The sequence below is a fragment of the Delphinus delphis genome, chromosome X (genome assembly GCF_949987515.2).
Source record: "Delphinus delphis chromosome X, mDelDel1.2, whole genome shotgun sequence".
NCBI classification, from domain to species: Eukaryota; Metazoa; Chordata; class Mammalia; order Artiodactyla; family Delphinidae; genus Delphinus; species Delphinus delphis.
Genome location: NC_082704.1, coordinates 125,188,431 through 125,206,423, shown reverse-complemented (window position 1 = coordinate 125,206,423; position 17,993 = coordinate 125,188,431). Strand labels below are relative to the sequence as shown.

At 43.4% G+C, this 17,993-nt stretch overlaps 1 long non-coding RNA gene across 1 annotated transcript in view; it reads right to left on the bottom strand.

Annotated features, from left to right (window-relative positions):
• Positions 1–209: 209 nt before the first annotated feature.
• The window catches only part of LOC132418534 (uncharacterized), a 103,221-nt gene continuing 85,437 nt past the window's right edge, over positions 210–17,993 (bottom strand). The window contains exon 3 of the long non-coding RNA XR_009518009.1: positions 210–311. This is a non-coding gene — a long non-coding RNA (uncharacterized lncRNA). The remainder of the gene's footprint in view (positions 312–17,993) is intronic.

Genomic DNA, 17,993 nt, shown 5'->3' with positions numbered 1-17,993 from the left:
GAAAGTATGTCACAGGGAAATTCTAAGTTGAATCTCTGTCTCGGAAGACCCACTGCAGAGGATGGTCACCAGGATTAATATGGCAGGGGATTACCTACCTCATCCCCTCAACACCTGTAGGTCAAGGTCAGGGTTAAGAATCATATTTTGCACTCAGCAGCTCATGCATACACACACCGTTCACTGACACGCACAAGGGCACTCACCAGGGACGGAGTCAGCGATTCCACAGATGGCACGGGACCATCCCACTTCCATTTTCTGCGTATCCAATAGGGTCTTCCAGAAAGTCGAGCGACTCTCCTGAGTGTCTGAAATGATGAAAAGGAAAAAAACATTTCAGCAGATTCATGGATGCCCGGTTCTTAAAATATCCCGTCTTAGATAGATCTCCTTCCCATACAATTGTAACTTTCTTTGGAGCACATAGCAGTTTAGGATTTTAGCCAATACTTTAATTCTTAGAAAGGTTTTCAATTCCACATTTTCATGTGGGAAGACGTGTCCCCCTCTTTAAGGAGCACTAATCTACAGAGGAAAGGATCAAACACATTACAGTCAACTCATGTTGATTCTGTCCCTCAGAGGAGACTATACAAATTATTTAGTCATCATCAGAAAATCCTATTAAAGACATTTTATCCCTGTTCCACGGCTTGATAGATTTGAAGACAAGGATGACTTGGCTATGACCTGATTTTTGAAAAACTTTTGAAAATCATCATCTGTTTTGCTTTCTGGTTTCTGATGTCTTTTTGAAGTGTGGATCAAGAATCATCCCCTCTTTACACTTTCTAACAGCTCTGGAGGCAAATAATTTGCATAACACAAAAAATGTTCAATTTAGGGGATAAATCTATCTGGCTGCAGGATTCATTCGTTTACTTAGAAAGTGGTTTCCTCTCCACCACCTGAGTCTGCAGCACTGCACGGTTACCGAGTAGAATATAGTTAATTGTATTAACGGTATTGAAAATTAACACTACTCTGGGAGCAATAGATAATTCTATAATGGTTTCACTGTGGAATTTTTTTTTTCTTTTTTTGCGGTACGCGGGCCTCTCACTGTTGTGGCCTCTCCCGTTGTGGAGCACAGGCTCCGGATGCGCAGGCTCAGCGGCCATGGCTCACGGGCCCAGCCGCTCTGCGGCATGTGGGATCTTCCCGGACCGGGGCACGAACCCACGTCCCCTGCATCGGCAGGCGGACTCTCAACCACTGCGCCACCAGGAAGCCCTTTAGTTGGTTTTATACATAGCAATATGTCCAGCTAAACTCCTTCTGTGATTCTGGTATAGGAGTGCCACTAGCTCCTGTTTTTTGGGGGGTTTTTTTTGTTTTTTTTTTTTGCGGTACGCGGGCCTCTCACTGTTGCGGCCTCTCCCGTTGCGGAGCACAGGCTCCGGACGCACAGGCTCAGCGGCCATGGCTCACGGGCCCAGCCGCTCCGCGGCATGTGGGATCTTCCCGGACCGGGGCACGAAGCCGTGTCCCCTGCATCGGCAGGCGGACTCCCTGCGCCACCAGGGAAGCCCCAGCTCCTGTTTTTTTAGACATGACATTGATTTCTCCCTCTCTGAACCCCTATTAGTCATTTTAATTGGAGTTCGGACATGTAGGAGTAAGTCACAGTCTTGGTAAGATTCTGCTCTGTGGGTCAGCCTTGGGGGATGGGCAGCTCCTCAGGGGAGGAGAAGGTGGAAGACATCCTGGGGGGAGGAGATTCTGCTTGTAGGGATGGGAGGCAGGTGAGAACGGTCATCCCCTCTCTCATCCACCTAACACATTTCGCTTCTTTGTGAGGCAGGTCCTGGGAGGTGTGGACAGCCTCCCATTGGAAACTCTCCCTGCTCCCAGGGAACATCCATTGTACTAGGAGGGATAAACGGTGACCAGAAAAAAGAAATGAAGAACTAAAGAATCTGATATGGGGACTTCCCTGGTGGCGCCATGGTTAAGAATCCACCTGCCAATGCAGGGGACACAGGCTCGAGCCCTGGTCCAAGAAGATCCCATACGCCGCGGAGAAACTAAGCCCGTGTGCCACAACTACTGAGCCTGCGCTCTAGAGCCCGTGAGCTACAACTACTGAGCCCACGTGCCACAACTACTGAAGCCCGCATGCCTAGAGCCTGTGCTCCGCAACAAGAGAAGCCACCGCAACGAGAAGCCCGCGCACCACAACGAAGAAACGAAGAGTAGCCCCCTCTCGACACAACTAGAGAGCCCGTGCACAGCAACAAAGACCCAACGCAACCAAAATAAATAAATAAATAAAATAAAATTTAAAAAATTAAAAAAAAAGAATCTGATATGTGTCTTGAGGAAGTAAACAGATGGTGGGAGAGGTCCCTGTGAATGGAAAAATCAAAGCACGTCTCTCTGAGGGGGTGACATTCCTCTTGAAGCCCGAGAAACAATGAACAGCCAGGAAAGGAGCACAGGAGACCATTGAGGACCAGTGGGTTAAAGAACAGAAAGAAGCCTGGTGTGCCTGAAATGAGGAGGGCAGGTGAGAGAGTGGGCTGAGATGGGGAGACTGGCGCCCCAGAAGATCACCCTGGGTCCTGTAGGATACAGTGGGGAGATGGAGAGTTTAGAGTCTGTGGCTTGGAGGTAAGGCTGTGCAGGTGGAGGTGAGGCTGTGGAGCTGGAGACGCAGCTGCCTGGAGTGGGAGTGGGAGAACGGTGACCAAAGGTGGGATGCTTAGGAGACTAAGGCTGTGGTCCAGGTTCCTGAATGTGTCTGGGTCTGGGCTGGTGGCTGCCATGATGGGGATAACTGGACATGTCTGTCATGGATAGAATAAGCAAAGCCTAAAAATGGATGAAATATGGGGAAGGAGGAAGAATCAAGCTTCCCTTTTGGTTTGAGCAACGGAACGATGCTATTTACCAGGATGAGTTGTAGGGACTAAATTGTGTCCCTCACCCCAAATTCCTGTGTGGAAGCCCTGCCCCCCAGCAGCATGGTGTTAGGAGGTGGGTGTTTGGGAGGTGATTAGAGGTAGATGAGATCTTGAGGGTGGAGCCCCCATGATGGGATTACTGACCTCATAAGAAGAGAAAGAGACCAGATCTCTCTCTCTACCATGTGAGGACACAGCAAGAAGGATGCCATGTGTAAGCCAGGAAGAGAGTCTCGCCAGGAACTGAATCTGCCCACACCACGATCTTGGACATCTAGCTTCCAGAACTGTGAGAACATCAATTACTTTTGTTTAAGCTACCCACCCTCTGGCATCTTGTTACGGCATCTTGAGCTAAGACACTGAGGTGTGGTGGGCTTTTGTTGGTTTTGCCTTATCCAAAGGCAGTGCCGCTGCCTTTCTTTTGGTGAGCGACCCTGTTTCTCTCTGTGAAGGGTTCTCCCACCATTAATGATATTAGTCATGGATGATTTATAGTTGGTGACTCAAGTCTTCTGAGCATCTTTTGGTCAGAAAATGGGATTGGGACCATCCATCCCACTTGAGTTTGTCTAAATCTATTAAAATAATCACACGGATGTGTTGGTGACCACTGGTGCCTGATGTTTCTTTTGTATCCAGAAAACAGGAAGGGACAAGGGCCAATCACAGACGTGATCCGACAGGGAGATGATCTGTCACCAGAAGACCCCACCAGATGGGAAGGTGGAAGACTTGTTGAAGGTGTCTATTTGCCATCTGGGTTCATCCTGAGAGCCACCTGCATCTGAAGAATTGTCCTATTTGACTGTCAAAGAGTCAACTACCAGGATCCACCTGGGAGGTCATCACCCCTTACCCAAAAGAGTGATGCTTGCTTTGTGGACAGAATGTGTTGTAAAATTTCCCCAATATTCCTCTACTGTGAAATATTCCTGCCCCGAGACAGACTAATGATCTCAGTGGGGCTTAACCCTGAATCATTTTCTCCAGCCCTGTGAGATCGAGACACTATACTGTGCAGGTGAAATAATTATCCTTCCGCACTCACATGCCATCTTGTTATATCGACTACGCACACTCATACGTGCTGCATGGTTCAGGGAGATTCACATGATGAGCATATTAGATGTTTCACCTACTGGCTATTGGGTTGAAATCTCCCTGAATGGAGTAGATCATACTTCATATTTTAACTAGTTGTTAAGGTCTGTATTTTCACTGGAAGGTAGAGCTTCTTTTCCAACTTCGTTCTTGTGGGCAGAATTCGCCTTCTTTTTAGATGTGGTACATATATACAATGGAATAGTACTCAGCCATAAAAAGAATGAACTAATGCCATCTGCAGCAACATGGATGGACCTAGAGATGATCAGACTAGGTGAAGTAAGTCAGAAAGAGAAAGACAAATACCATATGATATCACTTGTATGTGGAATCTAAAAAAATGATACAAATGAACTTATGTACAAAACAGAAATAAACCCAGAGACATGGAAAACAAACTTATGGTTACCAAAGGGGAATGGGTGGGGGAGGGATAAACTAGGAGTTTGGGATTAACAGAGACACACTACTGTATGTAAAATAACCAACAAGAACCTACTGTAGAGCACAGGGAATTCCACTTCATATTCTGGGTTATTGGGTAATATTTGGGTTATTGGGTAATAACCCAAATGGGAAAAGAATCTGAAAAAGGATACATATATATGTTTACCTGAATCACTTTGCTGTCCACCTGAAACATACAACATTGTAAATCAACTGTACTTCAATTAAGAAAATAAAAAAATAAAAACAACAACAAACAATGAAAAAAAAAAGAATTCCTCTCCTTTTAAAGGGCTTCTCTGATTAGGTCAGGCCCACCCAGGATAATCTCCTTCTGCTGAACTCAAGTTAACCCATAGCTACACGGTCACAGGAGTGACACCTATCGGGCTCACAAGTCCTGCCCACACTCCAGGGGAGGAGACTACACGGGGTGTGTGCACTAGGGAACAGGAGTCTTGAGGCCACCTTGGAATCCTGCTTACCACCGCTCCTTCCTACCCAGCCTGTGCCTCTGCGGTCCCAGCGTGTCTCCCCATGAACACACCTGAGATCTGACAGGTGCCTCATCAGATTTCTGGGGCACGTCCAGATCTACTCACAGAGACACCCTCCCTGGTATACACAGGGGTTCCATGAGCTCAATGCAGAGGCAAGGTGGCACAAAGCAATGGCATTTTCATGAAACTGGATTTCTCTACTTTTTCAAAGACACGTGTAAGTCTTTTTTTTCTTCCCCCAGGAGTAGGAGTTCTCAAAATACCCCTTACAACACAAGTTTGTGTTAAGTTTAAACAAGCACACCCACTCCATCTCCCCCTCCCCCCATCTGGGCTCAAGAATTCTTCCTCTTCCTCTCGAGCTCTGATCATCTGCGCAGTCTGGCCCCTTTCCCCACAACACACTCTTTGAATTATGAGGCCCTTTATCCTCAATGCTCCCGAGGTGAAAAAGTGACAATCGATTCGTCTGGCCAGTTGACGCATGGGAATCCTTATTTACCCATCACAGCTTTGCAAACTCTACAGGGCTGAGTGTACGGTGGCCTTGCTGCCTTCTGCCCAGCCGCTGGGCAGCCTCACAGAAGCTGAGATAGAGCACGGGGCGAATTCAAGCCCGCCTTTTCTAGGAGAGATGGAGCTTCCACCTTCCACGGACTGACCAGTAAATTCCAAAGAGCCTTGTGCAGTTTTATTGGGCTTCCCTGATTATCTCACACCAGTCAGAACGGCCGGCATCAAAAAGTCTACAAACAACAAATGCAGGAGACGGTGTGGAGAAAAGGGAATCCTCCTACACTGTTGGTGTGGATGTAAACTGGTGCAGCCACTGTGGAGAACAGTATGGAGGTTCCTTAAAAAACTAAACATAGGGCTACCATATGATCCAGCAATCCCACTCCTGGGCATATATCCAGAGAAAACCATAATTCTAAAGGATGCATCCACTCTTATGTTCATAGCAGCACTATTTCCAATATCCAAGACATGGAAGCAACCTAAGTGTCCGAGGACAGAGAAATGGATAAAGAAGATGTGGTACATATATACAATGGAATATTACTCAGCCATGAAAAAGAATGAAATAATGCCATTTCCAGCACCATGGATGGACCTAGAGATGATCATACTAAGGGAAGTAAGTCAGAAAGAGAAAGACAAATATCATATGATATCACTTATATGTGGAACCTAATAAAAATGATACAAATGAACTTATTTAGAAAACAGAAACAGATTCACAGAACTCGAAATCAAACTTATGGTTACCAAAGGGAAATCGGGGGTCAGGGGAGTGATAAATTAGGAGTTTGGGACTGACGTATACACACTACTATTATGAAACAGATAACAAGGACCTACTGTAGAGCACAGGGAACTCTCTCAATATTCTGTAATAACTTATATGGGAAAGAAATCTGAAAAAGAATGGATACATGTATGTATAACTGACTCACTTTGCTGTACACCTGAAACTAACACACCACTGCAAATCAACTTTACTCCAATAGAAAATTAAAAAAAAAAACAGAAAAGAACACTCTGGATTGGTGGGAAAAGTGTCATTTCAGCCACTTAAAAACATACGGTTCAGTGACATTAAGTACAGCCACACGGTTTTGCACCCATCGCCATCACCCATCTCCAGAACGCACCCTTCTTGGAAAACGGAAGGTGTCGCCATTGAACACCCAAACCTCATCCCCGTCCCCCAGCCCCTACTTTCTGTCACTGTGAATCTGACTCCTCCAAGGACCTCACAGGAGTGGAATCAAACAGTATTTGTCCTTCTGTGTCTGGCTTATTTCACTCAGTACCATGTCCTCAAGGTTCACCCATGCTGTAGCCTGTGACAGAACGTCCTTCCTTTTTAAAGACTGAATCATATTCCCTTGCACGGGTGGACCACATTTTACTTATGCATTCACCCCTCCATGGACGCTGGGGTTGTTTGCACATTTCAGCTGCTGTGAATTCTGCTGCTATGAACATGGGTGTGCAAATGTCTCTTCATGACTCTACTTTCAATTCTTTCAGGTGTACACCCAGAATTGGAATTGCTGGAGCCTATGGTAATTCTGTTTTTAATTTTTGAGGCGCTGCCACACTGTTTCCCGCAGCAGCTGCACCATTTATATACCCACCGACAGTGCACAGGGACCCCCGTTTCCCTACATCCTTCCAACACTTGCCATTTTCTATTTTTAAAAAACAGTGGCCATCTTAATGGGTACGCCCAGTTCCTCTTTACGCTCATCTTGTTTTTTTGCGGTACGCGGGCCTCTCACTGCTGCGGCCTCTCCTGCTGTGGAGCACAGGCTCCGGACGCGCAGGCTCAGCGGCCGTGGCTCACGGGCCCAGCCGCTCCGCGGCACGTGGGATCCGCCCGGACCGGGGCACGAACCCGTCGTCCCTGCATCGGCAGGTGGACTCTCAACCACTGCGCCGCCAGGGAAGCCCAGAAGATTCATTCTTGCTCATGCTCTTCAGAAAGCAGAATAAATTAGAATGCATTTGAAAATCAAGGGGGTTGATGCTCCTTGGAATTTTCCATTTGGGTGGCAGTTGGTGGAATTCAAGTCCTGTCCCACTCCTGGTTTATGCTGATCTTTTTCCTGTATTTGTGTTTTTTTTTCCCTAATTCTACCTAAAAGTGAGTATCTTACGGGCATTAATATTGGGTTGGCGTAGATACAGCAGAGAACAGCGAGTGACCCAGGATGGGATGACCAGAAACTAGAAAACATGACGACTGCTTCCTGCCGGATCCTCCACTATCCCACGACAGGATAATACATGTCAACCCACAGCTGAGATTTCCTGAATGGAGGTACATTTGGAATTATCACAGGAAAACACAGTTCATGACAGGTGGAGGTTTTCATACTGACTTATAAAAATATGGTTGGGGACTAACCACAAAAGATCTCATAAAACTAATCCTAGTTACATCCAATCTTTCATAAAATCTGCCTGCTTCCCATGCTGGAAACGGATTCTTTCACTTACCTTTGCTGATACTTTGAAAATGTATACATTGACTAACTCTTACTCACATGTCCCTATTTGTCTTGGGCTACATTTTCCAAGTTCAAAACCAGAGTCAAAGAAAAAGGACGGTTGGAGGAAATTCTGACATCCTGACATCCATCTCTCTTACCCAAAGGCAGAAGCATTGCTAGCCTGATTTTCCATTTGCAAATCAGAAATTGGAATATTTCTAAGAAAACTGGAACAGATTAGCTTGGCTCCAGGGGTGAAAATCATAAAATGTCCAAGCATTTATCAAAGCGGGAAGACCTGGTCATAATTTTCCAAGCATGCCTCTTGTGACTTAAAATGCAGAATTCTATTGTAGGGGGCGGGGTGAAGATGGCACAGTAGGAGGATGTGGAGTTTGCGTCTCCTCGTAACCAGGGCACCTACTAGGCACTGCTGGGGGACCTCAGACCCCTCAGGAGATGGGAGGAATCCCCGCATGACTGGGAAGGATGTGGAGGGGAAGGAGTGGGGGTATGAAACGTGGAGGCGGGACGGGACTGGTGTCCCTGAGGGATGGCTGGGAGAGGGGAGGGGTTCCCACCCTCAGAAAGGCCCACTCACGGTGAGGGGATCAGCGGGGACGGGGAGAGACCTTCAGGGGACTGGAGGATCAGAGGGGAACAAGGCCAGCATCTCCCCTGCCTGCTCGGCCCTGGCGAGCCAGCTGGGATCCCGGGGCTGAAACTCTGCCCTCTGGAGCCCCCTCTGGCCATGTGTGTCCTGGGTCTAAGCCCCCTCTCCCCCAGGGCCTCCTCCGGCCTTTTTTTTTTTTTTTTCTGCTGTTGTGGTTCTGTTTTGCTTTGTTGTTGTTTCATTTTCATTTTTACTTTTTCTAATATATTTTTTATGTTTCTAATTTTATTTTATTTCTTATTCTTTGTTATTGTTCTGCTCTTTTTCGTTTGTTCCTTTTTTTCTTTCTTTTGCCACGCCATGTGGCTTGCGGGATCTTGGTTCCCAGGCTGGGGGTTGGACCTGAGCCCCTGTGGTGGGAGTGCCATGTACAAACTGCTGGACTAACAGAGTACCTCAAACCCCAGGGAATATTAAGCAAAGTGAGGTCTCCCGGAGGTCCTCATCTCGGCACCAAGACCCGGCTCCATCCAACTGCCTGCAAACTCCACTGCTGGAGGCCTCAGGCCAAACAACCAATAAGAGAGGAATACAGCCCCACCCATCAAAAAAAAGTGAGATGACAAAAAAATATGTTACAGATGAAAGAGCAAGGTAAAAACCTACAAGACCAAATAGATGAAGAAGAAATAGGCAACCTACCTGAAAAAGAATTCAGAGAAATGATAGTAAAGATGATGCAAAATCTCGGAAAGAGAATGGAGGCACGGATCGAGAAAATACAAGAAATGTTTAACAAGGACCTAGAAGAACTAAAGAACAAACAAACAGAGATGAACAACACAATAACTTAAATGAAAAATACTCTAGAAGGAATCAAGAGCAGAATAACTGAGGCAGAAGAACGGAGAAGTGACCTGGAAGATTAAAATGGTGGAAGTAACTGCCGCGGAGCAGAATAAAGAAAGGATGAAGAGAACTGAGGACAGTCTCAGAGACCTCTGGGACAACACTAAATGCACCAACATTCAAATGATAGGGGTCTCAGACGAAGAGGAGGAAAAGAAAGGGTCTGAGAAAATATTTGAAGAGATTATAGTGGAAAACTTCCCTAGCATGGGAAAGAAAATAGTTAATCAAGTCCAGGAAGTGCAGAGAGTCCCATGCAAGATAAACCCTAGGAGAAACACACCAAGACACATATTAATCAAACTAACAAAAATTAAATTCAAAGAAAAAATATTAAAAGCAGCAAAGGAAAAGCAACAAATAACATACAAGGGACTCCCCATAAGGTTAACAGCTGATCTTTCAGCAGAAACTCTGCAAGCCAGAGGGAGTGGCAGGACATATTTAAAGTGATGGAAGGGAAAAACCTACAACCAATATTACTCTACCCAGCAAGGATCTCATTCAGATTCGACGGAGTTAATTAAATTAAAAGTTAAATTAAAAGTATGCCCCAATCAGCCCTGCTTTTGCCCCCTCTCACCTGGGTGGGGAACAGATGCCTGAGGGTGGACCTCACGCAAAGGTGGAGGGGGGCAAAACCAAAATTGAGCCCCAGGGGTTATGCTGGGAATACAAGGGATACAAAAATACATCTACAAATGGAACAGTATTCACAGAGCACCTGCTGAACACTAGCAGAAGACCTCAGACACCTTAAAGGACAAGAAAAATCCCCACACAACTGGGTAGGACAAAAGAAAGAAAAAAAGAAAAGAGGAAAAGGAAGGGACCAGCACCCCGGTAGGGAGCTGAAGGTGGGGAGAGGTTCCCATGTTCAGAAAAGCAATGTCATGGTGGAGAAGTCATCTGGGGCAGAAAGGGACTCTAGGGGATCAGAGGGGAATGCATCAAATGTCTGTGGAAGGCAGGACAAAGTAAGAACTGCACGCACGGTCCTTGCTGCAGCCCTGTGCAACCCAGACTGAGTTGTGTGTCTCCAGGTGTGGAGGGGAGCTGGGTGCTGGAGAACAGACCAGGGATGGGACAGCTGTTGGCTGTGAAAAGGCAGCCTGAAATGACAGAAATAAGGAGCTCTACAAATGGGAAGGTTTGCAGAAGAAGCCTCAGCCACCATAGAAGCAAGGCCACTGTAGAGTGGCACACAAGGGGACTGGCCACCATTGCACAGCCCTTCCCCACCCACCGGTCCCCACCTCCATGGGCACTGGGAGGGGTGCCCATCTGAGCAAGCTCACCCGCCCCACAAGCCAAGTCTTCCTCCACCTGAGCAAGGGAACTCCCATAAGGTTATCAGCTGATTTTTCAGCAGAAGCTCTGCAAGCCAGAGGGAGTGGCAGGACATATTTAAAGTGATGAAAGGGAAGAACCTACAACCAATATTACTCTACCCAGCAAGGATCTCATTCAGATTCGATGGAGAAATCAAAGCTTTTCAGACAAGCAAAAGCTAAGAGACTTCAGCACCACCAAACCAGCTCTACAACAAATGCTAAAGGAAATTCTCTAGGCAGGAAACACAAGAGAAGACCCAAAAAAACAAGCCAAAAACGATTAAGAAAATGGTAATAGGAACATATATATCAATTAAGTACCTTGAATGTAAATGGGTTAAATGCTCCAACCAAAAGACCTAGACTGGCTGAATGGATACAAAAAAATAAGACCCATATATATGCTGTCTACAAGAGACCCACTTCAGACCTAGGGACACATACAGACTGAAAGTGAGGGGATGGAAAAAGATATTCCATGCAAATGGAAATCAAAAGAAAGCTGGAGTAGCTATACTTTTATCCGATAAAATAGACGTTAAAATAAAAACTGTTACAAGAGGCAAGGAAGGACACTACATAATGATCAAGGGATCAATCTGAGAAGATATGACAATTATAAATATTTAAGCACCCAACATAGGAGCACCTCAATACATAAGGCAAATGCTAACATCCATACAAGGGGAAATCGACAGTAACACAATAGTAGTAGGGGACTTTAACACCTCACTTACACCAATGGAGAGATTATCCAAACAGAAAATAAATAAGGAAACACAAGCTTTAAACGACACAATAGACCAGATAGATTCAATTCATATTTATAGGACATTCCACCTGAAAGAATGGAATTTCTTCTCAAGTGCACATGGAACATTCTCCAGGACAGATCACATCTTGGGTCACAAATCAAGCCTTGGAAAATTTAAGAAATTTGAAATCATCAAGCATCTTTTCTGACCACAGTGCTATGACATTAGAAGTCAATTACAAGAAGAAAACTGTAAAAAACACAAACACAGGGAGACTAAACAATACACTAATAAATAACCAATAAATCACTGAAGAAATCAAAGAGGAAATTTAAAAATTCATAGAAACAAATGACAATGAAAACATCATGACCCAAAACCTATGGGATGCAGCAAAAGCAGCTCTAAGAGGGAAGTTTATAGCAATTCAACCTCACCTCAAGAAACAAGAAAAATCTCAAATAAACAATCTAACCTTACACTAAAGCAACTAGAGAAAGAACAACAACAACAAAAACCCCATAAATGAAATAGAAATGAAGAAAATAACAGCAAAGATCAATAAAATTGCTCCTTGAAGAAGATTATCAAAATCGAAAACCTTTAGTCAGACTCATCAAGAAAAAAAAGGGAGAAGATGCAAATCAATAAAATTAGAAATGAAAAAGGAGACATTATAACTGACATGACAGAAATACACAGGATCAGATGAGACTACTACAAGCAGCTCTATGCCAATAAAAATGGACAACCTGGAAGAAATGGACAAATTCTTAGAAAGGTAAAACCTTCAAAACTGAACCAGAAAATATAAACAGACCTATCACAAGCAGTGAAATTGAAACTGTCATTAAAAATCTTCCAACAAGCAAAAGTCCAGGAGCAGATGGCTTCACAGGTGAATTCTATCAATATTTCGAGACGAGCTAACACCCATCCTTCGCAAACTCTTCCAAAAAATTGCAGAAGGAGGAACACTCACAAACTCATTCTACGAGGCCACCATCACCCTGATATCAAAACCAGACAGAAATACTACAAAAAAAGAAAATTACAGACCAATATCACTGATGAACATAGATGCAGAAATCCTCAACAGAATACTAGCAAACAGGATCTAACAAAACATTAAAAGGATCATACACCATGATCAAGTGGGATTTATCCCAGGGATGCAAACGATTCTTCAATATACACAAATCAATCAATGTGATACACCATATTAACAAATTAAGGAATAAAAACCATATGACCATCTCAATAGATGCAGAAAAAACTTTTGACAAAATTCAACACCCATTTATGATTAAAAACTCTCCAGAAAGTGGGCATAGAGGGAACTTACTTCAACACAATAAAGGTGATATATGACAAACCCACAGCAAACATCATTCTCAATGGTTTAAGCTCAAAAACTGAAAGCATTTCCTCTAAGATCAGGAACAAGACAAAGATGTCCACTCTTGTCACTATTATTCAAAATAGTTTTGGAAGTCCTAGCCACAGTAATCAGAGAAGAAATAAAAGGAATACAAATTGCAAAAGAAGAAAATTGTCACTGTTTGCAGATGACATGATACTATACATAAAAAATCCTAAATGTGCCACCAGAAAACTACCAGAACTAATCAATGAATTTGGTAAAGCTGCAGGATACAAAATTAATGCACAGAAATCTCTTGCATTCCTATACTCTAACAAAACAAAAGATCAGAAAGAGAAATTAAAGAAACAATCCCATTTACCATTGCAACAAAAAGAACAAAATACCTAGGAATAAGCCTACCTACACAGGCAAAAGAACTGTACTCAGAAAACTATAAAACACTGATGGAAGAACTCACAGATGACACAAACAGATGGAGAGATATTCCATGTTCTTGGATTGGAAGAATCTATATTGTGAAAATGACTATACTATCCAAAGCAATCTACAGATTCAATGCAATTCCTATCAAATTATCAATGGCACTGTTCACAGAAGTAGAACAAAAAATGTTACAATTTGTATGGAAACACAAAAGACCCTGAATAGCCAAACAATCTTGAGAAAGAAAAACAAAGTTGGAGGAATCAGGCTCCCTGACTTCAGACTATACTACAAAGCTACAGTAATCAAGACAGTATGGTACTGGCACAAACACAGAAATATAGATCAATGGAACAGGATAGAAAGCCCAGAGATAAACCCAGGCACATACGGTCACCTAATCTATGACAAAGAAGGCAAGAATATACAATGGAGAAAAGACAGTCTCTTCAATAAGTGGTGCTGGGAAAACTGGACAGCCACATGGAAAAGAATGAAACTAGAACAGTCCCTAAGACCATACACAAAAATAAACTCAAAATGGATTAAGGACCTAAATATAAGACCAGACACTATAAAACTCTTAGAGGAAAATATAGGAAAAACACTCTTTGACATAAATCACAGCAAGATCTTTTTTGATCCACCTCCTGAAGTAATGAAAATAAAAATAAACAAATGGGGCCTAATTAACTTAAAAGCTTTTGCACAGCAAAGGCAATAAACAAGACGTAAAGACAACCCTCAGAATGGGAGAAAATATTTGCAAATGAAGCAACTGACAAAGAATTAATCTCCAAAATGTACAAACAGCTCATGAAGCTCAATATTTAAAAAAACAAAAAAAAAACCCAATCCATAAATGAGCAGATGACCTAAATAGACATTTCTCCAAAGAAGACATACAGATGGCGAAAAGGCACATGAAAAGACGCTCAACATCACTAATTATTAGAGAAGTGCAAATCAAAACTACAGTGAGGTATCCCCTCATGCCGGTCAGAACGGGCATCATCAGAAAATCTACAACCAACAAATGCTGGGAAGGGTGTGGAGAAAAGGGAACCCTCCCACACTGTTGGTGGGAATGTAAGCTGGTGCAGCCAGTATGGAAAACAGTATGAAGGTTCCTCAAAACCTAAAAACAGAGCTACCATATGACCCAGCAATCCGACTTCTGGGCATATACCCAGAGAAAACCATAATTCAAAAAGATACATGCACCCCAATGTTCATTGCAGCACTATTTACAATAGCCAAGACATGGAAGCAACCTAAATGTCCATCGACAGTTGCATGGTTAAAGAAGATGTGGTACATATATACAATAGAATATTACTCAGCCATAAAAAGAATGAAATTGGGTCAGACATGTGGATGGACCTAGAGTCTGTCATACAGAGTGAAGAAAGAAAGAAATTATCATATATTAACGCATATATTTGGAATCTAGAAAAATGGTACAGATGAACCTATTGGCAGGGCAAGAATAGAGATGCAGATGTAGAGAACGAATGTGTTGACACGGGGGGAAACGGGGGGGTGGGATGAATTGGGAGATTAGGATTGACATAAATACACTACCATGTGTAAAACAGATAGCTAGTGGGCACCTGCAGTATAGCACAGGGAGATCAGCTCCGTGCCCTGTGATGACCTAGATGGGTGGGATGGGGTGTGGGAGGTCCAAGAGGGAGGGGATATAGGTGTACATGTAGCTGATTCACTTCATTGTACAGCAGAAACTAACACAACATTGTAAAGCAACTATATTCCAACTTAAAAAATACATGTAATGTTTGATTGGAAAAAAAATAAAACGCAGAATTCTAGATCTTTAAGCTAAAATTTTTGGTTTGAAAAGATACATGCACCCCAATGTTCATAGCAGCATTATTTATACAACAGCCAAGATGTGGAAGCAACCTAAGTGTCCATCAACAGATGAATGGATAAAGAAGATGTGGTACATATATACGATGGAATACTACTCAGCCATAAAAAAGAATGAAAATTTGCCATTTGCAGCAACATGAATGGACTTGGAGGGCATTATGTTAGTGAAATAAGTCAGACAGAGAAAGACAAATACTATAGGATATCACTTATATGGGGAATCTAAGAAAATACAATAAACTAGTGAATATAACTAAAAAGAAGCAGACTCACAGATATAGAGAACAAACCAGTGGTTCCCAGTGTGGAGAGGGAAGGGGGAGAGACAAGATGGGGGAGGGGAGTAAGAGGCACAAACTACTACGTGTGAAATCAGTAAGCTAGAATATATTGTACAGCACACACAGGGAATACAGCCAGTATTTTATAATAACTACAAATGGAGTATAACCTTTAAAAATTGTGAATCACTATATTATACACCTGTAACTTATATAATATGGTACAGCAACTATACTTCAACTAAAAAAATAAAAATTTTGAAAGAGTGACCTTTTCCTTTCTAAATAACTGACAGAACATTTTGGGAGTATGCCTCCATACGCAAAGTTGGCAGGAAATGCCAGGGTGGATTGATTACAAATAACAACCAAAATAGAGTTTTCAGCCTCAATTAGGTTTTGGAGTTTTCTGCACAGATTTAATTACCTGGAAAGGTGCCCACCTCCTTGTTTTTCTACTGTGCTCAGACTAATGTTGGCTCTCAGCAGGGACCGTCTTCTCTCTGTGAAAGCAGGAGGATGGGGGCTTCTGTCCATGACTCTCCAGTGCTGTGATGGGTGTCTGCAAACGCAGGGCCATGAGCTGCACAGCTCTGGGGAAATGAACCTGCTGTCTGCCAAACTCATTTACAACAAAAGCAACGCACCAAGTCGCCTATTAGAAGCTCCCTGGGTGTGATTTTGGTGCAGGCATAAGCCTGTTCAGAGAATTTTAAAGGAAAGTAGATGAAAGATGAAAAAACCCTTTAGAGCTCCAGACGGTTCTCCAAAACAGAATCTGATTTGCAAAACTTGGGCAGTGGCTCAGGGGAGCTGGTAGGTTTGCCTCAAGAGTGCTGAGTACCGTGTAGACAACAAAAAATATTTGAATGTTCCAGATAGGAGCACAGATGGGAAGGGTTCTCCAGAGAATAAACGAAATCCCACCAACCGTCTGAAAAATCAACCAATTTCCTAGAGCCCTCGTTACACCCCTAGGGGACTAGAAATCACATAATAATAAAGCTTGCATCTTTCAGTAAGAGGTAACATTGAGCTAATTTACTTGCATAATTAAGACAAATTGCTCGAGTTGGAAAAACCAGCAATCCAGAACATCTGTTACAAGGCAGAACCTCCCAACCCACTTTGCAGTCACTGAAGCTTTTAAAGGGCATCTCCTCTGTCCAAACGCTCTATAGTATCAGATGTGCAGATTGCAAATATTGTCTCCCATTCTGCAGAGACACTGTCTCTTTGCTGTATGCTTTGTTTCCCTTGCTATGCAGAAGTGTTTTTAGTTTGTTGCAATCCCATTTGTCTATTTTTTGCTTTTGTTGCCTGTGCTTTTGGGGTCAGATCTATGAAATCACTGCTGCCAAGAAACTCTTCCTGTATGTTTTCTTTTAGGTGTTTTAGCCTTTCAGATGGGACGCTGAAGTCTTACTACATTTTGAGTTAATTTTTGTGTATGGCATGCGATAAGGGTCCAGTTTCATTCTTTGGCATGCGGATATCCAGTTTTCCCAACACTGTTTGTTGACAAGACTGTCCTTTCCCCATTGTGTCCTTGGCCCCCTTGTGGAAGGTCACTTGATGGTCTATGCATGGAACCCAAGACTGAGTAATGGGTAGACCATTCTCCTGTGGCCAGACAACAAATAGGCAACGGGATGCCAGAAATTTCCACATAGTCCTTGAATCCATGTCTATAATTGAATTCACTAAGTCCCACCCCCAGATCCTCCCCAATCCCTCCATCCCTGTCTTTCCTGTCTGGCCCCAGGAATCCCAGGCTAACAGTTGAATGTGGCCTTTCTCCACCCCTTCAGCATCTACACTCACCCAGAGTCTTGGCTGTATCTCTCCCAACTCCCTCTGTCCCTCCATCACCCAAATCCAGGTTTTCCCAAAGTTTATGCAGGTCTCCCCACTCTGTGCTTGCCCCCAGGGGCAAATCCATTCTCTGTAGCCATACCAGAGTGGTTTTTCCATAAAACTCACCAGCTGCGCCCAAGAGAACCTGGTCCCCTCAAAAAACAAACAACAAAAATAAAACCCCCATATTTTTAAAAGAAAAAAACAGCTCCTAAAAACTGTCTACTTAATGCAACTTTTTAAAATGTTTTCACAACTGCATCCCCTGTAGATTCTGAAAGAACCAGCTTTTACTTTTTATTTTTTAAAGAAAAATTTTAACATCTTTATTGGAGTATAATTGCTTTACAATGGTGTGTTCATTTCTGCTGTATAACAAAGTGAATCAGCTCTATGTATACATATATCCCCATATCCCCTCCCTCTTGCATCTCCCTCCCACCCTCCCTATCCCACCCCTCTAGGTGGTCACAAAGCACCCAGCTGATCTCCCTGTGCTATCCGGCTGCTTCCCACTAGCTATCGGTTTTACGTTTGGTAGTGTATATATGTCCATGCCACTCTCTCACTTCG